Source organism: Scyliorhinus torazame, chromosome 9 (genome assembly GCF_047496885.1).
Source record: "Scyliorhinus torazame isolate Kashiwa2021f chromosome 9, sScyTor2.1, whole genome shotgun sequence".
Classification (NCBI taxonomy): domain Eukaryota; kingdom Metazoa; phylum Chordata; class Chondrichthyes; order Carcharhiniformes; family Scyliorhinidae; genus Scyliorhinus; species Scyliorhinus torazame.
Window position 1 is genome coordinate 139,266,935 of NC_092715.1, and position 27,091 is coordinate 139,294,025.

Consider the following 27,091-nt stretch of genomic DNA (forward strand, 5'->3'; position numbering starts at 1 on the left):
CTCCCAAGGTTGGTAACACTGAGACCAATCGCTCCATGACCAGCCTGGCACTCACCCATGACCCTGACTTTGAAAAACTCTACCCTATGGTACCACATGATCCCCATGCCCATTCACCTGTTACACATTGTATGGAACCAAGCAACAATAGGATGTGTAAAAAGAAAACTTTTAAAGGTTATTCACTGATAACTTTCCACTTTCTTGACATTATTTTTGTTACAAGCCAATAAAAATGTCAATCATTTAGACCATGTAAAGTATCAATAGCAGAAGCTGCAAGCACGTGAAACCTCTTTACGTTGTGTAAATAAGCATTGTGCAGGCAGCAGAGTGGTGCAGTGGTTAGCACTGCTGCCTCACGGTGCCAAGGTCCCAGGTTTGATCCCGGCTCTGGGTCACTGTCCGTGTGGAGTTTGCACATTCACCCAACTTTCCATGGGTTTCGCTCCCACAACCCAAAGATGTGCAGGGTAGGTGGATTGGCCACGCTAAATTGCCCCTTAATTGGAAAAATGAATTGGGTGCTCTAAATTTACTTTAAAAAACATTATGCGTACAATGGATAGGAGCGATCAGAGAGCCAGAGTTGTCAATCAAGGAATATTGTCCTTCAGGCACTACTGTATCAGTACTCAAATGGATTTCTAGTTTCTCAACCAAGCCTCATTTTGCAATCTTGGCTGAGAACTCAGAAATTTTCCCTGAAATTCCACACCGCATATTAAAAATGAAGAGCCCCCCCTCTCAAACTCCCCCCTCCCCCTATCACGCTGCTGACTCTCAGGCAGCGGGAGGTGTGGATAGAGTCAATGGATGGGAGGTAGGCTTGTGTTATGGACTGGGCGGTGTTCACAACTCAGCAAAGATAATGCAAACAAATACTGCGGATCATATGCAGAAGTGGAAGTCCCAGTGAACATAATGCTGAAAGTGGCGCAGCACTGTAGCACATTGGTTAGTACTGTTGCTTCACAGCGGCAGGGTCCCATGTTTGATTCCCGCTTGGGTCACTGTCTGTGCGGAGTTTGCACATTCTCCCTGAATCTGCATGGGTTTCCTCCCACAAGTCCCGAAAGGACATTCTGAATTCTCCCTCAGTGTGCCCGAACAAGTGCTGGAGTGTGGCGACTAGGGGATTTTCACAGTAACATTATTGTGGTGTTAATGTAACCCTACTTGTGACAATAATAAAGATTATTATTAAGTGACAGAAGATTCCATCCTTTTTGTACTTCCTCTTCTCTGATAGAATCATGAACACTCAGTTTATATCATTGGATTGGATTGGATAGGATTTGTTTATTGTCACGTGTACCGAGGTACAGTGAAAAGTATTTTTCTGCTAGCAGCTCAAACAGATCATTTAGTACATGAAAATAAAAGAAAAGAAAAAGAAAATACATAATAGGGCAACAGAAGATGCACAATGTAATACATAGACACCGGCATCGGGTGAAGCATACAGGAGTGTAGTATTAATCAGGTCAGTCCATAAGAGGGTCGTTTAGGAGTCTGGTAACAGCGGGGAAGAAGCTGTTTTTTAATCCGTCCGTGAAGTTGGTAAGAGTCAATGTGGACATGCCGAATTTCCTTAGTTTCCTGAGGACACACAGGTGCTGTTGTGCTTTCTTGGTGGTAGCGTCGACGTGGATGGACCAGGACAGATTTTTGGTGATGTTCACCCCTATAAATTTGAAGCTGTCAACCATCTCCACCTCGGCCCCGTTGATGCTGACAGGGGTGTGTACAGTACTTTGCTTCCTGATGTCAATGACCAGCTCTTTAGTTTTGCTGGCATTGAGGGAGAGATTCTTGTTGCTGCACAACTCCACTAGGTTCTCTATCTTCCTCCTGTATTCTGACTTGTTGTTATTCAAGATCCAACCCACTATGGCCATGTCGTCCGCAAACTTGTAGATGGAGTTCTCATGGAAATCATGAGAAGTTCTCTGATGTTAGTGGAGATGGGATTCAGGAGGTGTGTCTGCAGCTTGAAAGCATAAAGCATCAAGAGAGAACTGTGAGGGTATAAAGTATCTCTGCTTATAGCCAATTACTTGATTACTGCCTTTAAAGGCATTTTATATTGACTGACATTCCTGCCCTCAATAACACATTTAGGAGAACAAACGTCCCAATTGTGTGCTCCCAACATGTAACCATGGCCGTTGGAAATGCAAATGAGGCATTAAAATTAGTTTTGTGGGTCAGGAGCAGCTATCAGAGGTCAAGCATAACATTCAGCTATTTATTATCGACACTCTATTGAGCCGTGCAATTACCAGCCGAATGCTAATAAAGTAAAACGAGAGAATGGCATTTAAGAATCAGAGATTTCTGCTTGAATGTCAGCAATACTAAAATGTCTTTTGTAGGGCAGCACGGTGGCGCAGTGGTAGCACTGTAGTCTCACGGCGCCGAGGTCCTAGGTTCGATCCTGGCTCTGGGTCACTGTCCATGTGGAGTTTGCACATTCTCCTCGTGTTTGCGTGGGTTTCGCCCCCACAACCCAAAGATGTGCAGGGTAGGTGGATTGGCCATGCTAAATTGCCCCTTAATTGGAAAAAGTGAATTTGGGTTCTCTAAATGTTTTTGTTTAAATGTCTTTTTCCCCTGGGCGAGGGAAAGCACTGTGATCTGTAGTATACAATTCTGCATGTTTGACACCTTTTAGGCTTGTTCCTACAAGTGTCAAGTCTGTCTCAGGCAGACGCTGATAGGAAAGATTTACACGGAAAAATTCAGGGCCAGTTTCGAAGGACTGCCCTTTAGGCAAATGTCTCAACAGATCTGAATTCTCTGATATACTGTGAGTGAAACTGTAGGAAAATGAGCTGCATCAAAGAATGGGGCAGACAAGGAAAAAAAAGTTTGGATGATACGTTCGAATAATATTTATTTTTTATTGATTATGCCAACGCAGCTTCACACGTTTCATGCACATCAAAGGACATGTTAAATTGTGAGAAATCCATACTGCCGACAGCTTATGCAAGAACCAATCATGTACAGACGGGAATGAAGCAAAGGGTTATGTTAATAATTAATCTACCATACGCTTACGTTTATTGTCTACTTGGCTCAATTGGCTGAGTGCTAAAACCTGGAGTGGGATAGTCATGGGTGCGGCTGGGGATGGGAGGATTTTACTAGTGGTGGGGAAGAATTCATTTAACCTTAGGTTTGAACTTCAGAAATTTATACATATGGGCAGCATGGAGGCGCAGTGGTTAGCACTGCTGCCTCACGGCACCGAGGTCCCAGGTTCAATCCTGGTCCTGGGTCACTGTCCGTGTGGAGTTTGCACATTCTCCACGTGTTTGCATGGGTTTCACCCCCACAACCCAAAGATGTGCAGTGTAGGTGAATTGGCCATGCTAAGTTGCCCGTTAATTGGAAAAAATTTAATTTATTTAAAAAAAAGAAATTTATACATACCTTTCACCTTTCACAGAATCGCTGAATTATTACAGTACAGAAGAAGTCCATTCGGCCCATTGCATCTGCACCAGCTCTCTGGAAAAGCAATTCATCCAATGCTAATCCCCAGCCTTCTCCTGTAACCCCACACATTCTTCCTTTTGAAATTACAATGTCATTCCTTTTTGAGTGCCTTGATTGAAGGTGCCTCCACCACACACTCAGATAATGCATTCCAGATGCTAACCACTTATTGTGTGATAATGCTTTTCCTCGCCAGCACGGTGGTGCAGTAGTTTGCACTGCTGCCTCGCGGCACCGAGGACCCGGGCTCAATTCCAGCCCGGGAGGCACCCATTGAAGCCTTCTGAAGTTGAAATAACAAATGGCCACATTGATCAGACTATCATTGGGGAAGGGAACTCCTCCGCAGGATTGCTTATGACCAATCCAGTTGCTCCAAGATAGAGCGAGAATGTGTCAATACACATGAGACAATACATTGGAGACTTCCAGTAACAACTAAAAGGGGTTTATGAACTGTAGGCAAAAGGCAACTATATACAGGCACAGAGAAATGCTGGATAGTCTTGACTTTCCAGCTCTGGGGTCCAAACTGCTGAGCCACGTGCTTTATCTCGATTGTTTGGGGTTCACATGCTCCCGCACGATTGGTCCCAAGTCAGTCATATGGACCGCAAAGCCTCCCCACACTGTCACATCTCCCCCCATAAGTCTCTTAGTACATTTTATAAGTAAGATACATACATGTGCTATGTACAAAGTCAAGAGACATAAGGGAAAATAGTTCATCACAGAGTCAGTCTGCTTGGGGACCTTTGAGTCCTCATGGACCGCCTTTGTCCCCCAGGGAGCCCCACCATCTCTGAGGTAGTGTTGTCAGCAGGAGGCAACTGTTCAGGCGACTCCACTCTTCGGCAGGTCTGTTTGTCTCACCAGCACCCCCGGATTGCTGGAGGGGTTGACACTGAAATTCCCGGCTCCCTCCGCTCTGGAACGGCCACAGTAGTGCTGGCAACATTAGTTGGATGCATCTGATCTGGAATAAGGGCTACTGTCCCCCGGCTCCTCACGTGGTCGACAGTCTTCCACACAAGTCTTGCCATTGACCACGTACAATACAGGGTCTGTATTGCTGGGACACAAACCGACCAATTAATCTGAGTGGGCTTGAGGTGAAATTCCAAACTAGAAGCAGGTGCCCTACCTGAAATGATCTGTCACCCTTCTGTGAAGTATGCTGATTTTTCCGGGAGGTCTGATGTGCCCCCACCCTCCCTGCCAAAATTGTAAATATTCAGCCAAACGGATTCTAAGGCAATAGCTCAAAGACAATTCAGCCGGTGTAACCCCATGGTAGGGTGGGGTAGTATTGTAGAACAACAGGAAGTTGGCCAGCCGATGGCGTAATGGCCGGTCTGATTGCTCCCTCTTAAAAGTCATTCTTAAAAGTCTGTATGGCCCATTTCATCAAACTGTGGGATGCTGGGTGATATGGGGCTACCTGGCATGGCAGATGACACTGACAAGGTGTCTAAGAAGTTCTTGTGGTGCCAACCTGTCTGTATCATCCATTTCACCTTGGACAATACCAAATCTTGTTGAGTCTAATTACGTATATGCCCGGACGACACTGGTAAGGTGTCTAAGAAGTTCAGCGCCAAGATGATCTCTTGAAAATGAAAAATGAAATGAAAATGAAATGAAAATCGCTTATTATCACAAGCAGGCTTCAAATGAAGTTACTGTGAAAAGCCCCTAGTCACCACATTCCAGCGCCTGTTCGGGGAGGCTGGTACGGGATTTTAACCGTGCTGCTGGCCTGCCTTGGTCTGCTTTCAAAGCCAGCGATTTAGCCCTGTGCGAAACAGCCCCTGCTTGGGGGATTCGCGGTGGCACCACCTGCTTTGATAAGGGGAGTCGGCTCAATGTGTTCACATTAGAAATTTGGGTGCCAGGCCTGTGTTGGAAGGTGTAGCTGTAGTCCGCTAGTAGCAAGGCGCAACACTGCACATTGGCGAAGGTAATTGGGGGGTATTGGCTTGTCCTTTCTCAAAAGAACCAACAGTGGTTTTTGATCAGTCATTATGATACGATGAATCACCGGCTGTAGACATATTGGTACAACTTTTTAACACCATAGATGAAGGCCAGTCCCTCTTTTTCAATTTGGGTGTAATTTCACTCCATTTCTGATAGGGTCCTCAAGGCAAAGGTAAATGGTCATTCCGATCTGTCCTCTATCTTATGGGATAGAATGGCTCCAATCCCATATGGCGAGGCATCGCATGTGAGTACAATTGGATTCTCCAGGTCAAAATGAATGAAGAGGTTCAAAGATTGCAGAGCTTGTTTTCCAAATGGAAAGCTTCCTTTTACCACTCCTTCATTGCCAACATCTTTGTTTCCTTAGTAACTGGTGAAGTGATGCTAATGCTGTGGCCAGGTTTGGAATGAATCTGCCATAATAGTTCACCATTTCCAGGAAAGATTTCAGCTCAGCTATATTCCTGGGTGCTGGGAGCTCTGGTTTGGCTTTGATTTTTTCTTTGAGTGGGTGGAGTCCCGTGGCATCCACTTGGAACCCCAAATCCATGACATCTGTGACCTGGAAGTATATTTATCATGTTTAAGGTGGACTCCCGCATCTCTGAACTGCTTTAATACCTCCTCCAAGCTAGACATGTGCTCTTCATGTGTGATTCTAGTAACTAAAACATCGTCCAGGTAGACCATCGCTTTTGGGATATTCTGAAGGAGGTTTTCCATGGTACGCTGGAAAATGGTGCAAACCGGGGAAATACTGAAAGGTAGCCTCGTGTACTGAAATAGGCCCTTATATGTATTGAGCGTGATCAACTTTTGGGACCCCTTATCTAGCTGCAACTGCAGATACGCATGGCTGAGATCCAGCTTAGCATAGATGAGTTCTGCCGCCAGCTTGGGGGATCGGATACCTATCCACCTGGGTGGCCTGATTGATGGTGAGTTCATAGTCCTCACAAATCTTTATTTGATCAGACTAGCTTCAGCATGGCGGTTGCCCACTCTGAAAACTGCGCTGGTTTAATGATCCCAGTTCCTCTGATCGCTTTAGCTCATTTTCGACTTTTTGATGCTGGCGCAAGTCTTCCTTAAGGGACTGGTCTGGCCCTAAAGCGCTCAGGTGTTGAGTCTGGATCGTCATAAATTTGGGAATTCACGTCCTTGATCTGACCTAACTCTCTGGGGAATACATCCTCGTATCTTCACAGGACATCTTAAAACATTCTTTGCGGCTTCGAAGATTTCCAGCCAATTTAGTTCTATTTCTTTCAACAGGCCTTTTTCATCAGGCTTGGTTTGTGCCCTTGTCCAACAATCAAAGGCAGCTGGGCTTCTTGTTCTTTGCAAGGCACTGGTGCTGCCAAGGATTTTTAGGGTTTCCCCTGTATAGATTGACAGCTTGAAGGTCGTGCTACCCAAATAATAATCTTTATTAGTGTCACAAGTAGGCTTACATTAACACTGCAATGAAGTTACTGTGAAAAGCCCCTAGTCGTCACATTCCAACACCTGTTCGGGTACACTGAGGGAGAATTCAGAATGTCCCATTCACCTAACAGCACCCCTTTCAGGACTTGTGGGGGGAAACCAGAGCACCCGGAGGAAACCCACGATTCAGTGTCTGAGCCTCATCTCGAATATAATAAAACGTCTGCTCCCCCCGCCCCCCCCCCCCCCCCCCCCCCCCCCCAACCGTAGCCAATGCATGATCTTCCTTTCACTTACAGAGTTATTTCGATTGGGGCTGTCTTATTTACCTTCCTGACATCCTGACAGTACATTTCGTGCTCCTCCTCAGAGCTCTTCTCCGCTTGATAATAATAATCTTTATTGTCACAAGTAGGCTTACATTAACACTGCAATGAAGTTACTGTGAAAAGCCCCGAGTCGTCACATTCCGGCACCTGTTTGGGTACACAGAGGGAGAATTCAGAATGTCCAAATTACCTAACAGTACGTCTTTCGGGACTTGTGGAAGGAAACCGGAGCACCCGGAAGAAACCCAGGCAGACACAGGGAGAATGTGCAAACTCCTTCAGTGGTGTCATGGATTGCTGCTGCTGCTGTTTTGTTTTGCATCGGTGTGCTTTGCCTCTGGTGGAAAAAGCCTGATATTGCCTCTTCGGTTCAAACGGAAACACGTAAACTCACGACAATGGAAAACTTCCAGGGCGTGATCTCCCCCAACACTGAAAACAATCATCTCTTGTCTTGAGCTGATGGCCCATTCTTTTCCCGGTTTTTTGACATTGATCTGGTCCCGAGGACTGTGTCAGGTTCTCTGCTGTGCCAACTGATCTCGCTGTGCACCTTGTGGCCATACCGCCCCACAACTGATTCTTTTCCCTTTTTGGCACGCTCTGAAGCTCAGGTGCGCCTTTTGCGGTGCATTCCATTGCCTGAGCCATCTCACTCGCTTTGTCAAATGTGATTTTAGTTTTAGCTATTAGCTTTTTCTGGATGCTGAGCTTGTTAATCCTGCAAACTGGGCGATCGTGCAGCACATCACTGAACACTGCACCAAACCCACAGTGCTAGCCCATTTGGCAGAATCTGGCTATGAAGGCAGAGATGGACTCCTCTGGGACCCTAACAACAGAGTGGAATTTATACCGCTGCATAATGATCGAAGGCCTGGGGTTAAAATGTGCCCACACCAATCTCGCTAACTGGTCAAAGGTTTTTGAGTCTGGAAGCTTCCAGGGACATAAGAACATAAGAACATAAGAACTAGGAGCAGGAGTAGGCCATCTGGCCCCTCGAGCCTGCTCCACCATTCAATGAGACCATGGCTGATCTTTTGTGGATTCAGCTTCACTTTCCTGTCCGAACACCATAACCCTTAATCCCTTTATTCCTCAAAAAACTATCTATCTTTATTTTAAAAACATTTAATGAAGGAGCCTCTACTGCTTCACTGGGCAAGGAATTTCATAGATTCACAACCCTTTGGGTGAAGAAGTTCCTCCTAAACTCAGTCCTAAATCTACTTCCCCTTATTTTGAGGCTATGCCCCCTAGTTCTGCTTTCACCCGCCAATGGAAACAAGCTGCCCGCATCTATCCTATCTATTCCCTTGATAATCTTATATGTTTCGATAAGATCCCCCCTCATCCTTCTAAATTCCAACGAGTACAGTCCCAGTCTACTCAGCCTCTCCTCGTAATCCAACCCCTTCAACTCTGGGATTAACCTAATGAATCTCCTCTGCACACCCTCCAGTGCCAGTACGTCCTTTCTCAAGTAAGGAGACCAAAACTGAACACAATACTCCAGGTGTGGCCTCACTAACACCTTATACAATTGCAGCAGAACCTCCCTAGTCTTAAACTCCATCCCTCTAGCAATGAAGGACAAAATTCCATTTGCCTTCTTAATCACCTGTTGCACCTGTAAACCAACTTTTTGCGACTCATGCACTAGCACATCCAGGTCTCTCTGCACAGCAGCATGTTTTAATATTTTATCATTTAAATAATAATCCCTTTTGCTGTTATTCCTACCAAAATGGATAACCTCACATTTGTCAACATTGTATTCCATCTGCCAGACCCTAGCCCATTCACTTAGCCTATCCAAATCCCTCTGCAGACTTCCAGTAGCCTCTGCACTTTTTGCTTTACCACTTATCTTAGTGTCGTCTGCAAACTTGGACACATTGCCCTTGGTCCCCAACTCCAAATCATCGATGTAAATTGTGAACAGTTGTGGGCCCAACACTGATCCCTGAGGGACACCACTAGCTACTGATTGCCAACCAGAGAAACACCCATTAATCCCCACTCTTTGCTTTCTATTAATTAACCAATCCTCTATCCATGCTACTACTTTCCCCTTAATGCCATGCATCTTTATCTTATGCAGTAACCTTTTGTGGGGCACCATGTCAAAGGCTTTATGGAAATCCAGATATACCACATCCATTGGCTCCCCGTTATCTACCGCACTGTTAATGTCCTCAAAAAATTCCACTTAATTAGTTCGGCACGATCTGCCCTTTATGAACCCATGCTGCGTCTGCCCAATGGGACAATTTCCATCCAGATGCCTCGCTATTTCTTCCTTGATGATAGATTCCAGCATCTTCCCTACTACCGAAGTTAAGCTCACTGGCCTATAATTACCCGCTTTCTGCCTACCTCCTTTTTTAAACAGTGGTGTCACGTTTGCTAATTTCCAATCCGCCGGGACCACCCCAGAGTCTCGTGAATTTTGGTAAATTATCGCTAGTGCATTTGCAATTTCCCTAGCCATCTCTTTTAGCACTCTGGGATGCATTCCATCAGGTCCAGGAGACTTGTCTACCTTTAGCCCCATTAGCTTGCCCATCACTACCTCCTTGGTGATAACAATCCTCTCAAGGTCCTCACCTGTCATAGCCTCATTTCCATCAGTCACTGGCATGTTATTTATATCTTCCACTGTGAAGACCGACCCAAAAAACCTGTTCAGTTCCTCAGCCATTTCCTCATCTCCCATTATTAAATCTCCCTTCTCATCCTCTAAAGGACCAATATTTACCTTAGCCACTCTTTTTTGTTTTATATATTTGTAGAAACTTTTACTATCTGTTTTTATATTATGAGCAAGTTTACTCTCGTAATCTATCTTACTCTTCTTTATAGCTTTTTTAGTAGCTTTCTGTTGCCCCCTAAAGATTTCCCAGTCCTCTAGTCTCCCACTGATCTTTGTTACTTTGTTTGTTTTTTCCTTCAATTTGATACTCTCCCTTATTTCCTTAGATATCCACGGTCGATTTTCCCTCTTTTTACCGTCCTTCCTTTTGGTGGTATAAACCTTTGCTGAGCACTGTGAAAAACCACTTGGAAGGTTCTCCACTGTTCCTCAACTGTTTCACCATAAAGTCTTTGCTCCCAGTCTACCTTAGCTAGTTCTTCTCTCATCCCATTGTAATCTCCTTTGTTTCAGCACAAAACACTAGTGCTTGATTTTACCTTCTCACCACCATATTGTGATCGCTCCTTCCGAGAGGATCCCTAACTATGAGATCCTGAATCAATCCTGTCTCATTACACAGGACCAGATCTAGGACCGCTTGTTCCCTCGTAGGTTCCATTACATACTGTTCTAGGAAACTATCGCGGATACATTCTATAAACTCCTCCTCAAGGCTGCCTTGACCGACCTGGTTAAACCAATCGACATGTAGATTAAAATCCCCCATGATAACTGCTGTACCATTTCTACATGCATCAGTTATTTCTTTGTTTATTGCCTGCCCCACCATAATGTTACTATTTGGTGGCCTATAGACTACTCCTATCAGTGACTTTTTCGCCTTACTCTTCCTGATTTCCACCCAAATGGATTCAGCCTTATACTCCATAGCACCGATGTCATCCCTTACTGTTGCCCGCATGTCATCCTTAAATAACAGAGCTACACCACCTCCCTGACCATCCACTCTGTCCTTCCGAATAGTTTGATACCCTCGGATATTTAACTCCCAGTCGTGACCATCCTTTAACCATGTTTCAGTAATGGCCACCAAATCATAGTCATTCACGATGATTTCTTATCAGATTATAGGTTTGAGGCCCACAAACCATCACTTTCTGCTTGACTTATAGAATTTACAGTGCAGAAGGAGGCCATTCGGCCCATCGAGTCTGCACCAGCTCTTGGAAAGAGCACTCTACCCAAGGTCAACACCTCCACCCTATCCCCATAACCCAGTAACCCCACTCAACACTAAGGGCAATTTTGAACACTAAGGGCAATTTATCATGGCCAATCCACCTAACCTGCACATCTTTGGACTGTGGGAGGAAACCGGAGCACCCGGAGGAAACCCACGCACACACGGGAGGATGTGCAGACTCCGCACAGACAGTGACCCAAGCCGGAATCGAACCTGGGACCCTGGAGCTGTGAAGCAATTGTGCTATCCACAAGGCTACCGTGCTGCCCACCACTTCCCCTGCTATTTCATTCGCTGTGAAGAAATAGCAGAGCTGTTCAATGTACTGGCTCCAGTCTTCATCCCCCTGGTCGAACAGTTCTAACTTTTCAATCATTGGCATCTTACTAACTTTTTGGATGCTCCTGTTGAAGGTTTACAATTCGCGTCTGTCTTTGGAGGTTTCTCCCTTCCCCTGCAAATCCAAAACTGCTGAAGGTGGCTCGAGACAATATACTGGAGACCTCCAGTAACAACTAAAAGGGGTTTATTTTTATTTTTTAAATTTAGTGTGCCCAATTAATTTTTTTCCAATTAAGGGGCAATTTAGTGTGTTCAATCCACCACCTTGCACATCTTTGGGTTGTGGGGGCGAAACCCACGCAAACATGGGGAGAATGTGCAAACTCCACACAGTGACCCAGAGCCGGGATTGAACCTGGGACCTCGGCGCCGTGAGGCAGCAGGGCTAAAAGGGGCTTATTAATAGTACGCAAAGGCAACTATATACAGAGAAATACTGGATAGTCTTGACTTTCCAGCTCTGGAATCTACACTGCCCAATCAGCCCATCCAATGTCATGATGATTCGAGCAGCATCAACAATCTGATCCAATTGGTCCCTTAATGAGCCTAATTGGCTATTTGCCACTGCCTGGTGGGTGGGTAGCTGCTGTTGTATAGACCTTGCCTCGAACATGATTGCTCAGAGGTAGGAACGTGACAGAGAGCCAACGTGATGCCCCAGCTTCAACGTTTGCTCTTATTCTGCCTCCAATGCTTCCTCTGCAAGGCTGGTAAGGTTCTACCAGTGCACCTCTCCATCTGGCAGTCAGTGCGTCTGGCTCTCTTACATTACTACCTGGGTGGACTATACTGCTGTGAACCCATCACCACATTGACATAGATGCAGGTTGTTAATTCCACACCATCATATGCTGAGTTTCCCAAGATGTCATTGCCCCTGTTTACATGTACACCTGATGCTCTGCAAGGGTCATTCTTTTAAAAGTAGGACAACTGAGATTGTGGATCCCAAGAGCCACCTGTCTAGGGCAAGCATCTCCTGACATTTAACATCATCTTCCACTCCCCAGTTACTCTAGCCAACTTAACCCCGTTTGCTCTTCTCTTGTTTACTGCCTAATGTGCCTCAGGTGGTTAGGCAGGTTGAGGGTGATGATAAAGCATCGTACTTGACAATAGAGACTATACTTCAATAAGTACTTAATTGGCCTTAAAGCACTTTGGGACGCCCTAAGGTCATGAAATGCACAATATGAATTCATGTGATTTTGTTCCTCCTCCACTACAATTTATTGTTATGGTGCTGAACTGGCTTCCTGGAGAAAACAATGAGGAAAAGATGGACAGCAAATTGGGCAGCACAGAGGTTAGCACTGCTGCCTCACAGCAACAGGGACCCTTGTTCGATTCCAGCCTTGGATAACTGTCTGTGTGGAGTTTGCACGTTCTCCCTGTGTCTGCGTGGGTTTCCTCTGGGTGCTCCAGTTTCCTCCCTCAGTCCAAAGATGTGCAGGTTAGGTAGATTTGAACATGCTAAATTGTCCCTTCGTGTCCAAGGATGGTTAGGTTAAAGGGTTGTGGGAATGGGGCGGGGGAGCGGACCTAGGTGGGATGCTCTTTCGGAGGGCTGGTGCAGACTTGATGGGCCAAATGGCCTCCTTCTGCACTGTAGGGATGTCTACGATTATAAGTTAGCATTCTTGAAAGATGCTAATAAATCTATGTACCTTGCCCATCCAGTAAGATCATTGATTTTTAGCAGCTATATGGGAGAACCGTGCAAGTAGGCCTTACTGTGATGACAACTGCCTTCCCCATTTCCTTGAATAGCCTTTTTAAAAAAATTCTTTCTAGGGATGTGGGTATCTCTTGAAAGGTCAGCATTTGTTGTCTATCCCTAATTATCCTCAACTGAGTGGCTTTGCTCGGCCATTTCCGAGAGCAGTTAAGTGTCAACTGCATTGCTGTGGGCCATGTAAGTCATGTCCATGTCAGGAATGGTCTCAAGGACATTAGTGAACCAGATGGGTTTTTGCAGCAATCGATCACAGCTGTCATGGTCATTATTACTGAGGCGATCTTTATAATTCCAGATTTATTAATTGAATTCAAATTCCACCAGCTGCCATGATTGGATTTGAAACCATATCCCCAGAGCATCAATCTGGCCCTCGGGATTACTAATCCAGTGACATTATCATTATGTCACTGTCTCCTTCTCTGCACTTCAAACATATCTTCCACAACTTGATTTGTGCCATTTCTATTGATACCTCAAGAAATCTGGGGACCCGATTTACATCTGTTAATCTTGCTTTCAACTACATACATGGTGGCCCATTAGGTTGCTGTAGCTGTTTAAATCCTCCAGCAGTACACCATTTCCCACAGCACCAGATGGCGACCAGGCAGAAATTCCACAAACAGCATGTCTTCATTATTCAAATTAATCTGACCCCAGAAAATTTCAGCAGGGCCATTGCTGTCCATGAGCAGTGAAGGTCCCAGCATATCTCTTATTAACTACACCATACGCGAATGTCTGGTCCGATAAAAGCGATTTTATTGCTTAAATAGTATACCTCTGATCTGATCAATGTAGAAGTAGGACAGACAACTTTAAAGATCTTGGATAAATTTAAGAAAGGTTGAGACCATTAAACTGAAAAATTAGCTACTCTGTGGTCCGGTTGGTTGAATGATCTCATTGAGCACCATAGCAAAAATGAGAACTGACATCAAACATTCCTGGCAGGAAAACTTGGATGAAAGCCAGGTGAGTTTCCGCAGAAAATAAGACAGAATGACATGAACCACAGAAATTACACATTAAAGTGTAAAATTGTGTAGTTAAATTCAAAATAGACGTTTGTAGCTCAAAATATTGGACACATGTTTCCAACTATCTGCCACTGTTCTGCCCTGTGTGTCTGGACTTGGGGGTGGAGTTGGGGGGGGGGGGGGGGTGGGGAGGAGTGGAGAGGTTGTTATTGCTTTTCACAATGTTTATTATTTGTACCAAGGATGGTTAGCTGGGGATTTCCAGCAATAGCACAGTAATGTAATTTTATTTTCTTCACTCAAGTGCTGCAAGGGCAGTAGGCCTGTAGACCCTGAAGGAAACCCCTTGTACAATAATACAAACTGAATAGCTCTCTTTCTCCAATTTCACGGCAGAAACAAAATTCAATATAATAATACTGAATGCGTGATGTTTTGATCCAATGACACTATTAACTGTATTACCTCATCACTTAAATCTCAAACCGTGTTCACTGCTTAAAATGCAGTCTGTTATATTGATGTATTAAACTCTCATTAGTGAGCTTTTAAAGAGCTTATTCTCTCATCAATTGGTATTTTGCCAAAATATGCACCTCAATAAACAACTGGATGCTGAAACAGAAAATCTCTAAGATATATTTTTTTCATAACAAATGTTTATTTCTTACTTGAAGAATTAAACAAAAAAAATTCCAATCCATTTTTTATGTTCTCATTGTTTTCCTTCCCCATGACCCCAGCAAAGTTATATTGTGAATCATTTATTTTTTAAATTTAGAGTGCCCAATTCATTTTTCCCAATTAAGGGGCAATTTAGCGTGGCTAATCCACCTACCCTGCACATCTTTGGGTTGTGGGGGTGAGAGCCACGTAGACACGGGGAGAATGTGCTAACTCCACACGGACAGTGACCTGGGGCCGGGATCGAACCCGGGTCCTCGGCATTGTGAGGCAGCAGTGCTAATCATTGCGCCATCGTGCCGCCTTATATTGTAGATCATATAGGTGGAGCTCCATGTTTCATTCCTGGTTTGGATTGTATTAATAACCACAACCGGAGCGGCACGGTTGCGCAGTGGTTAGCATTGCTGACTCACAGTGCTGAGGACCCGGGTTCGATCCCGGCCCCGGGGCACTGTCTGTGTGGCGTTTGCACATTCTCCCTGTGTCTGTGTGGGTCTCACCCCCCCCCCCCCCCCTCAACCCAAAGATGTGCAGGGTAGGTGAATTGGCCATGCTAAATTGCTCCGTAATCGGAAAAAAGAATTGGGTACCCTAAATTTTTTTTTTAAAATAATCACAAGCATTCAGCAGCAAATAGAGCACAATAATTAAATCTTCGCACCTGTGGGTTATATCAAGTTCCGGTTCTGGATAGATGTCCAGAAAAGTTATGATGTCCCTGCACTGTAATAGGCTGCCAAATTTACGGTCAAAGTTTCCATGTGAATAATGATTAATTAGGCGAGATACCAAGAGTAGGCGAGTGCCCCAGTGGAATCAGCCTTGAACCGGAATTGAGGGTCTCATAGGAGAGGAGGTATGATGAGGGAGGACAATGCACACGGGCAAGGAAAGGAAACAGCTATTTGGGTGAGAAATGAAGCTGAAGAATGACTGAGAACATTTCATAATATCACACATTAATCACGCAAACATGGGGAGAATGTGCAAACTACACACGGACGGTGGCCCAGAGCTGGGATCGAACCTGGGACCACAACGCCGTGAGGCAGCAGCACGGTGGCGCAGTGGTTAGTGCTGCTGCCTCACGGCGTTGTGGTCCCAGGTTCGATCCCAGCTCTGGGCCACCGTCCGTGTGTAGTTTGCACATTCTCCCCATGTTTGCGTGAGTTTCGCTCCCACAACCCAAAAGATGTGCAGGGTAAGTGAATTAGCCATGCTAAATTGCCCTTTAATTGGAAAAAATGAATTGGGTACTCTAAATTTAAAAAAAAAAATAATATCACACATACACGCACTTGGGCACACACACCTTTCCCAGTAAATGACACAGGATTGCAGTTAGAATTGAAAATCTGTGACACTTGCTGTGTATGTGGACATCAAATTTCCCTTCAGGGAATGTAATTAACAATCGATTACATTCCTTCTGTCTGAGAGCTACGAATATTATAACAAATCTTCAGCTGTCCTAGAAGCTGCCAGCCGCTGCTGCGGGTGCCTGGGGCCTGCATTATCAATTTCTCACCCTCAGGTTCAAGCAGAAGCCCATCAAGAGCCCGTCCAAATTACTGAAATAAAGCTGCCCCTCAGAAATCATTCAGTGCAAAATGGAACGGCAAACACAGCCAGGATTCAGGATGGCACAGTGGCGCAGCGGTCAGCACTGCTGCCTCACGGCGCTGATTACCTGGATTCGATCCCGGCCCCGGGTCACTGTCCAAGTGGAGATTCTCCCTGTGTCTGCGTGGGTCTCACCCCCACAACCCAAAGAGATGTGCAGGGTAGGTGAATTGGCCACGCTAAATTGCCCCTTAATTGTGAGGCGGGGGGGGGAGGCGGGTGGGGAGACAGGGAGGGAGGCGGGGAGAGGGAGGCTGGAGGGAGGCGAGGGCGGGGGAGATGCGGGGGAGGCGGGGGGAGGCAGGCGGGGGGGAGGCGGGGGGAGGTGGGGGAAGGCGGGGGGAGGTGGGGGAGGTGGGGGAGGCGGGGGGCGAGGTGGGGGAGGCGGGGGGGGAGGTGGGGGGGCAGGGGGTCAGGGGGGGAGGCGACAGTTGGGTCTGCGACACCCTTTGGGATAGGTCCGGACGACCGGTAGTTGTAGCGAAAATTTGGGGACAGCCCATCGAATTTCTCTGGGACACAGGAGGGTCCCGCACCACAATAAATTCCTCCACCATGTTCCAAAAAGACACATGGCCCACTACAGCCACCATCACCCTCAGCGGCTTTACAGGCCACTCACAGCAGGGACACATCACAGCCCCTGTACCCATTCAAATCGGTACCATCACCACCAAGCACCCCGTAGTTTTAGTTGACCTGCCCCACACAGCAGAACATATTCTGGGAATCGATTTCGTGAATTCCCACAATCTTTCATTTGATCCAGTCAACCAGTGCGTCTGGAAGATGGCAAAATCCGCAAGAGCCCCCGCAACGCTCAACATAGGTGAATATGCAAACAAAATTAGCGCAGTAGGCGAATTTTGGTTCAACCCGACCACACTTAGTACGGACAAGCAGGTGAGGGCAGTTCTGCAAAAGAACAGGGCAGCATTCGCGACCCACAAGCACGACTGTGGACGGATGACTGGCTCCGTGCAAATAACAGGACCTGACCCTAGACCCCAAAAACAGTATAGATTTCCCCAAGAGGCAGAGGGAGAAATCTCAAAGGTAATGGAGAGCTTATTAGAGCAGGGCGTACTTAGATCAGTAGCCTCCACTAATAATGCCCCGATTTGGCCAGTGAGAAAGCCCGATGGATCATGGCGACTGACCATCGATTACCGGGAACTCAACAAAATCACCCCCGCAGCAGCCCCCACAGTAGCCACAAGTCCTGAGACCATGCTCAAGCAGGGACTCAATTCCCGCTACTTCACGGTTTTGGACATCAGTAATGGATTCTGGTCCATTCCATTGGCAAAGGCGTGCCAGTACAAATTTGCCTTCACCTTTAAAGCACAGCAGTACACGTGGACATGCCTGCCACAAGGCTTCCACAACTCCCCCTCCATTTTCCACCGACAGCTGGCAAATGGCTAAGCCAAATTTTCTCGCCCCGAATGTCTGGTTCAGTACGTAGACGACCTACTACTGCAGCCAGACACCAAGGAAGAGCACATTGAACTTCTGTCCGAACTCCTGGAACTCTTACACTCAATCGGTTGTAAAGTCAACCCCAAAAAGGCCCAGATTTTGGAAGATAAGGTGATATATTTGGGAACAATCATCACACATGGTAAACGCGAGATCGAGCACAAAAGGATTGACTCGATTGTTAAATTGCCCCTTCCCCAGAATGTTGCAGCCCTCCGGTCATTTTTAGGACTGGTTGGCTACTGCCGAAACCACATTGACGGTTTCGCCAGCAAGGCATGACATTGCTGGTCAAAGTGATGCCCCCTTGCTTGTGACTCCTGATGCTTTGCATCTCAATCCAGCCATGTTGGATTGTGTCTGCCCTCCATCCTTCAATGGGGGCAGCTGCCCACAGCCACCCCTCCTGCTCATTCATGATGCTCCCTTCACTCAATGAACCATGTATGAGACCTCACTGATGTAAAATATCTGCGCTGATGGAGGGTGTGCTGAAATGATGTGATGGTGTTGGTAAGGTTTGAGCACCCTCCATGACTGGTACCATGGGAGACATAAAAAGAGATTGTGAAAACTTGCCTTTGAGAGCAGAAACCTCTGCAGAGCTGAAGCTGCCCAATGCAACTGGGTCTTTAGCATGCTGTCAGATTGGGGGGTGTGCATCTTGTCCTCTTTGTCTGCAGAATTTAATATTGTTTCATCCTCTCCTTCAAGTATTCCGATCTCTCAACTGTCAACTTTATCATGTAGTGCCACCCTGGCAATGTCCATTGTTACCACCTCCATTGCTGTAAGAATGGCGAGTTGGGGTAATCTTCCTCCTGATTGTGCCCATTCCCTTGCATTTTGTGCCTTCCACAGCATACGGATGCTGTGGACTTTTTGAAAAGAGCACTCATAGCAGCCCCCGCACTACAAGTTCCCCTTACCCTATAGAGGTAGCAACCACAGACCGCACCCTTTCGGCCGTGCTCCTCCAGGAACAGCACGGGCAGTTAAGGCCCGTAGCTTACGCCTCCAGACTTTTAGATGCTGAGGAGCAGGGATTTTCAGCCTGTGAGAGGCACCTGCTCGCAGTATTTTAGGCAGTCCAGTATTTTTCGTACATTACCGGACTGAACCCCATCACAATTCTCACCGAACACACCCCCACCCAACGTTTACTGGACGGACGACTCAAGGACGGTATAGTAAGCCAGATTAGAGCAGCTAGATGGACCCTTCTCTTGCAGGGACGGGACATCACTGTTAAACGGACAAAGACGCACACCTTTTTAGCCGACAACTTACAGTACCTCGGAACCCCCCATGAATGTGAAATTATCTCGCCACACCAACACAGGCCCCTTTATTGCTAAAACACCCCCCAGAAAGATAGATAATTCAACTCAGAGCCCCCCGCGCACAGACACGTGTGAGCCCATAAGGATCTATGTGGATGGATCTTCCACAGTCTTGGATGGGAAGCACATAACAGGTTGCGGGATCTATGTCGAGGATACGCAGGGACGCGCCCTCGAGGAAATATCAATAAAACTGCCAGGCCACTTAGGCGCGCAGGCAGCAGAGCTCGCGGCCATCGCGTAAATAGTGGAACACCCAGATTCCTTCCCCAGCCTAGGGACATATACTCGGACAGCCTCTATGTCTGCAACAGCCTCACGGAATTCCTGCCCCTGTGGAAAGCAAGAGGATTTGTTTCTGCAGACGGAAAACCCCTCCCCTCAGCCCCATTGCTCCGTCAAATTTTAGAGAGAGCACAGAACAGGACTTTTGGGATAATCATGGATCGTAGTCACCATCGTTCCTCCCCCCCCTGGAAATGTGAAAGCCGACGCACTGGCTAAGGCAGGTTCCAGGCATGGATATTTTTGGACACCCCCGAAAGCGCACCAGTGAGTGCAGTTCAGGTCTCACAGACAAAGATCGAGGATCTAGTGGAGGTCCAGAAGCAGGACAGCAATCTCAGGGAGATTGTAAAAGGAAACTATCCAGCCCCCTATGAGAGGTTTAAAAATGCTCTGACCACACATGACAGTGTGGTGTTAAAAGACACCCTTTATGTGGTTCCTGAACAGGACAGGAATTAACTGATTTGTTTGTTCCATGACGTTCATGGACATCAGGGAATCGATCCCACTGCAGCCCATCTCAAGCAGCTTTGTTGGTGGCCGAATTTAAAGGATGATATAAATCACTACATCAAGAATTGTCTTATCTGTGCCCAGAATAATCCGGACAGATACGCCAAAAAGGCTCAACTCACCCACACCCGACCCGTTAATGGCCCCTTGACTAACCTCCAGATCGATTTTATAGGCCCATTTCCCCCTTGCAGGAATGGCTATAAATATGTACTCGTGGTGATTGACACATTTACGAAATGGGTGGAAGCATTCCCAGCCCGCACAAACACTGCAAAAACCACAGCCAAGATTTTTACCCACCACATCTTGACAAGATGGGGACTCCCCCGCAGCATTGAATCCCATTTTACGGGACGTGTCATGCAGAACGTCCTCACGATATTTGGCATCACCCAAAAATTCCACATAGCAGACCACCCACAGTCAAGTGGTATCGTGGAGCGCATGAATCGGACCCTAAAATCCACCCTCAGAAAAATGGTCCAGCAGAACAACACCACTTGGGACTCAGTCCTCCCTTTTGCGCTGATGTTTTTGCGTCATACTATTTCAATTTCCACAGGTTACACCCCACACACTCTCATGACCGGACGCCCCATGAAAGGCACAGAATTTTTGTTAGGTTTAGACTTGACCAGCCCCGAAGTGATGGCCCTCACACACGAGAAAGCAGCAGAGCAATTAGTTGAAAATGTTAAAACGGCTCAGCTAGCAGCCACAGTAAAATTGGGCACAAGGAAGAAACAGAGCAAGGCTTGTTTCGACAAAACAGTGCATGCGACTGAGTACAGTATAGGACAGCAAGTCCTGCTCTCCGGATATAACCCCAGCACATTCCTGTCACCAAAATACTCGGGTCCGTACTCCATTGCGGACAAAGTAAGCCCTTCCGTATATAAAATAAAGTATCCCAACGGTAAGACTGCGTGGTTCCATATCAACCAGCTGAAGGCATATGGAACACAGTCTAACCACTCACACCATGTCATGCTCGACGCAGCACATCATGCCCCGCCCACAGCCAACGTAACCCTACCATCCCCCAACACGCCCAGCCCAGCCACGGACTCAACCTCGACTCCACCCCCTAAATATACACTCCGCCCCAGAACGGCCACAGACTGCAGCAGCAGAGACAGCGACTGTGACTCGGATGATAGCCACAGCACGCCTCCCTACTATCCCCATGCAACAGGACCCACACCCAGCGAATCCGACTACGATCCGAGTGATCCCTTCATGATCACTTTCCTAAACAAACCCCACCACCGACCACCGGACTACAATGACGACCCCGATTCTGTCCCCAGACAACTAGACACCAACTATTGGCACCGAGATAACTCGTTCCAACTCGTCCGCAACGACGAGAGCGACCCCACCTCACACCACGCAGCCCTTTCAGCCCTGATACATTCAAGAGTTTGGCACCCGGGAGAAGACGACGACCTTGAGTCTGACACCCAAACCAAGAACCCCTTTGCGACCCTGTTCGCAACCGAGAACTGAGGTGTCCAGGTGATGTTTTAAAAGGAACCGCTTGGGAGAAACGGTGTCCTTTCTGATGGAACTTGCAGCATGTTTTGTAAGTTTGTTAATGTTGTTTGTCAGATCGGGAAAAAAAATTTCCTCGGCCTCACGCCCTTTCAGCAGAAACCTCTGAGGACTTGCCCACAGAGACTTACTATTGGCCAGACGCTAGTTCAGAGGAACTAGTTTGTCTGCAGGCACTTGTTAAGGTCCCAGACGCCAGTTCAGCGGAACTCGTCTGTCGACAATACCACACGCCCGTTCGTAACTGCCCTTCTGGTTCGAGGGAAGAACCACTACGACAGCCCCACCACGATGACTAGATTTCTTGCCCGTTCTTGTCGGTTGCTCAGGCAGTGGAGAAACGGCTTGGGACCCGCCCTGCCTGGGAACCCCCCCTCTGGTCAACTACGCTCGGGTAGGAGAGACACGGCATTGGTAGCCGTCCTACCTGGGGACTCCATCCAACTCTTACCCGTCGCGGCCCATACATTTGGAAATCTTAGTTCAAAACGTTTTGTTTTGTTTCAGGTAACCCTTAGGTTGCCAACCACATGCTATTTACATCCTGAAACATTTGGATGGTAAATTGCACAGTCTGCGAGACGGCTCGCACTGGTTCATTATTTGGAAGTGTGTCTTGTCCTAAAATTCGGTTTTGAAAAAAAAAATGAGGGAGTCACACATAGTGACCAATTATAAAGGGAGTAATTGGCACTAAGGGACAGACAAACTATCATACGAGATGTTAAACCAAGATAGTTACAGACACTATGCTTGTTTCCACAGAACTCCAGAAGCTCCAGGACCGGAGAAGAGAAGAAAAGAAAAGAGAAGAGCCATGAGGACTTCCTTCACATGGGTCATCATCATGATAATGGACATTTGGTTGCGAGTGAACGCGAACTACGTGACCTTAAGCCCCCCAGTCGTTAATGTTTCACTTCCCCACAGTACCCAGAGCCCAGTCACCAGCAACACCGCACCATCTTGGTGTGACAGGTTTATAACCTGGTACTCCCTGTCCTATGTAATAGAATCCTTGTTGGTATTGGCTCTGCTGCATCGTGCAGACTATGCGTCTAACAAAATGGAGAAGGAGAGCCTAACGCGCTCGCACCCCGGTATATAGGATCAGATCCCCTATCTTCGGATACGACCAGAACCCTGACCCCCATGATCTATAATAAAGAGCATTCATTTGCGGTTTTATTGTAAATAAAGAAATGTAAAAAAATGTTCATGAGCAATTGTACGATCCTGAGCTTGACTGCCAAGCCAGGAAAAATGTGTGTAAACTGCTATGATTTTGTTGGATGGTTGAGGAGGTTAGAGTGATTAAATGTTTAAGTGAGTGTAGTGTAATAAGAATAGTTAGAGGTTCCCATTTTTTTTTGTTTTGTAATGCACGTCCCTGTTTGACATAGCGCCCCTTAGAATTGTCAGTCAAAAATTTTTTGCATAGCTATGGTCAGTATAGAGGCCATGAAAGAAGTGCCCCCCAGGTCAGGGAATGGAAAGCAACATAGTTATATGATCCTTCACGCTTCGCGTTAGGATCACAAGGAGGGTATGTAGCCACCTAAATTGGCCAACTCCCGATTTAAAATGGCGAATGGCAAAGGCTGATGGGAAAGTCAGCCAACAAGGCAGAAACCAGCAGCTGCAGGTTTGCTGTGCATTTACCTCAGCAAAGACCAGACAACATCGATACCAGCGGCCATCAGCGTAACAAAGTAGCAGCCATCTGCATACTGATGAGCAATCCCTGGGAACAATAAGTAACATTTTGGACACACAACGGAAAGCCAGACTCCTCGGCGCCAGCAGGAGCCAACACAAAGAGGTGAACGAGCACCTCAAGACCGCCCATCGATCAGGGAACCGCTCCAGTATTGGAGAAAATCGAACCAAGCGATTGGGACAAAGTCCAATCACTTGGGACCAGGTACAGGGTCCGTCCCGAAAGGCGAGAAGCCCCTGGGGAATATAAGAGTTGAGCCCCAAGTTCAAATCGCTCTCTCTTCACCGCTCTTCAGCTCTTCTTCACCTCTGCGTCCTGCCCGGGTCACCCAGCAACACGGACCAACATTGACCGTGACCGGTGCAGTGACGACCGACAGAAGTAAGTCTTAATTCAACGCTCGCTACGAGATAGGTGCTCCTAGCTACCAATCCGTACCAACTTCGAATCCCGCAGACTCACAACCCGAACGAAAGGCCATTTGTTCCCCTGACCTGGTGGGCCAGTCCGAAGTTAAGTATAGGCCTGTTAGTTGTAGAAGTAGCTTAGACGTAGAATTTGTGCATGAGTAGCGATTACTGTGTATAATAAATGTGCTTTGATTTAAATCTTACTAATCAGTGTATTGGGTTATTGATTATTACTTGGACTTGAACCCCGTGGCGGTATCATAAAGATACCTGGCGACTCGAGAGCAAAGGTAATAAAACAGAGCAATTGAACCAAGGAGAAAATCAGCAACACTATCTCATGCTGGAAAATGGAGGAATCTCTCTTCTGTGATTTAGCGCCAAAAGCACTGATGTATAGGGTGCATGACATCAGTGTATGTGCTGGGTACATGGCCTGCTCTCTATCGCCGCTTCTGGCTGGAAGACTGCATCATTCCATTTAAAAGCAGGTTGTGGCCATCATTCTCAATTTAAGAGCAGTCGCGGCCATTGGGCACTTCTCCTGCGATCGGGAACACTGCGGAAACACCGCAACTGATCGCTCTGTGACCCTCCCGACACCGGCCCACGACCCACGATTTGCACTTTGAAAAACGTTGCTCCATTGCTAATAAGGAATTGGCATGAGGAATAAGGAATTGGCCTTGTTAGTTGTGAGAGCACTTCACAAGCTGCAGGTTGTGTTTGCTGCTTGCTCCTGTAGGTGGTTGCGGATGTCTGGAGGCTGCTGTTGCTGTTTGCTTCCTTTTCGGTAGCCGGGAAGAAGGACAATTTTTTCTAAGATACCTGGGTCCTGGAACACTGGGCTCAAGCGGAGGTATGGGGCCAGAAGGCAATCAGGTTTGAAGCAAGAAGACGCTGCAGGACCTGGTGCACGACATTGTTCCAAATGGGCCACCTGTCGAAGAAATATTTTTGCTGATTGCTGATGTTTTTGTTGCTGGTGTGGTGAGTGCTTCATGTAACTGGCATGTCATCGCAGGTTAAATACACTGGAAGTCAAGGATGTTCAACTGCACCTTGAGCGCCGGTGAAATATGTGGATGCCAGGATTTGACTCCAGTGAGATTGGGCTGTGAGGGAGGCCTGCACAGCTGTGGCTCCTGGACAGACAATGGCACTGATACGTGGAACGAGTCACACACTGATGGACAGATCTTTCCACAACAGAGTTCTGGACACAATCGCACAGCCTCAGGCTTATCTTCCATTTCTGTTGAGGAACCTGCGAGGGTACCGTGTGATTGTTTTTTTGTGAAAATGAGCTGATGTATTGGTACCAATATGGTGGCATTTTCTAGTTGTTGGTGGTTCGTGTGGTATGTGAAATGTTACGTACTTGATTTTCAAATCTTTGTTACTGTTAACCGTTTAATAAACAAAATATTCTCAAGTGGCTGCAGATTGTGTTTGCTGATTGCTCCTGCTTCTGGCTGCAATGCCTGCAGGCCTAGTGCTTGCTGCTGCCTCTCCTGCTTCTGTGGCCTGGAATAAGGCAAAGGGAGGATGTAAGCTGGCCCACTACCAATGCTGGAATGGAGGATGGGGTCCTCTTCCACTCTTGTATTGTGCTCTGTGTCAGTGTGACTTTCTGATATGATTATTCCTGCCTTTCAGTGTCTGCTGCTGGGAGCTGCAGGAGAGGAGAGAGAGGTGGAGTGACCCGAATGCTGATGCGGTTGCCTGGAAGCTCTGTGTCTGTTTGCTGCAGCCTCCTTTGCTTCTGTGGCTTGGAGTAGGGAAGCGGAGGGAGTGAGATGAACTACTGCCAGAGCTGGTGGAGGAGAAGGGTGGCGGCCCAATTCAACTGAGCAATTGCTGCAGGTATGGAAGAAATGCTTTCACAGCTTGCTGGTGACTTTATTGACCTGATTATTTTGACTTATTGCCTTTATTTACTCTTTAATGTCTGCAAATCGTGCAGATTGTTGATGACTTTGTTGTATTGTTGACTGTTCAATGTTTAATTTCTGGAAGCTTTACTTCTGTGGCCTGGAGCAAGGAAAGGCAGGAAGTCAGATGACCTGCTGCCAGTGCTGGAGGAGGGGAAGCGTGGCGGCCCAATTCAACTGAGCAACTTGCTGAAGGTTTTGAAGAAGCTTTTGCAGATTGTTGGTGACTTTATTGGACTGTTGACTGTTCAATTTTTAATGTCCGGAAGCCGTGTGTGGGTATTGTACTGTTGATGGTTTAATGTTTAATGCCTGAAGGCCATGTGCTTGTCTGCTGCCGCTTCGCTTGCTTCTGTGGCTTGGTGCAAGGAAATGGTGGCATTAAGGTGACCTACAACCAGTGTTAGCAATTGGGAAGGGATGCTCTTTCACTCTTCTGCCGAGCACTGTGTCGGTGTAACTTTCCGGTGTTTGTTATGCTACTCAAGAGTGACTTTCGACTGATGTGAGTCTATCTCTGGAGCTGCAGGAGGGAGAGAGAGTTATTGTATTGTTGACTGTGTAATGTTTCGTGCTTGGAGCCCGTGTGTTTGTCTGCTGCAGCCCCTTTTGCTTCTGTAGCCTGGAGTACGGAGCCTACTGCTAGTGCTGGGGAGGGGGAAGGGGTGCTCTCTCGCTCTTCTGCTGTGCTCTGTATCAGTGTGACTTTCTGGTGCTACCCTCGAGCGACTCTCCACTGATGCAAGTCTACTGCTGGGAGCTGCAGGAGGGGGAGAGAGCGGCGGGTTGATTCAGATGCTGGTGACTTCATTGTACTGTTGACTGCTTAATGTTTAACATATATTTGGTTTTCAATGTATAAATGCACTGTTGTAGCTTTGTGTTTGTATCGATATTCTGTAGCAAAAGAGTCCCTGTGTATGTATGGTACGGTGACTTTTCCTTGTTGGTTAATCGCTATTGTGTTTCATGAATAATTTTTTTTTGATAAATACTTTTTTAAGGCATTTATAAATAAACATCAAACACAAGCACAATCAAGACCAAAAAGAACAAACAGGAAATCACATCATAACTAATTAAGTAACCAACAACCACAACCCACCCTCCCTACCATGTCCCCCCACCCTCTTTGCCTCCAACTTTTCTTGTTAACCCCAGAAACCCCTCCTCCCCCACCCGCGCTCCCTGCTGACTTAGCTGTCCTGGAAGAAGTCAATAAACGGTTTCCATCTCCGGGCAAACCCCCTCAAGGCAAACTTAATTTTCTCCAGCCGAAGGAAATCCGCGAGGTCGCTCACCCAAACCCCCAGTTT

At 46.8% G+C, this 27,091-nt stretch overlaps 1 long non-coding RNA gene across 1 annotated transcript in view; it reads right to left on the reverse strand.

Moving 5' to 3' along the window:
• Window positions 1-1,295: 1,295 nt before the first annotated feature.
• Window positions 1,296-27,091, reverse strand: part of LOC140430025 (uncharacterized) — a 69,474-nt gene continuing 43,678 nt past the window's right edge. Inside the window, exon 4 of the long non-coding RNA XR_011949283.1 lies at window positions 1,296-1,993. This is a non-coding gene — a long non-coding RNA (uncharacterized lncRNA). The remainder of the gene's footprint in view (window positions 1,994-27,091) is intronic.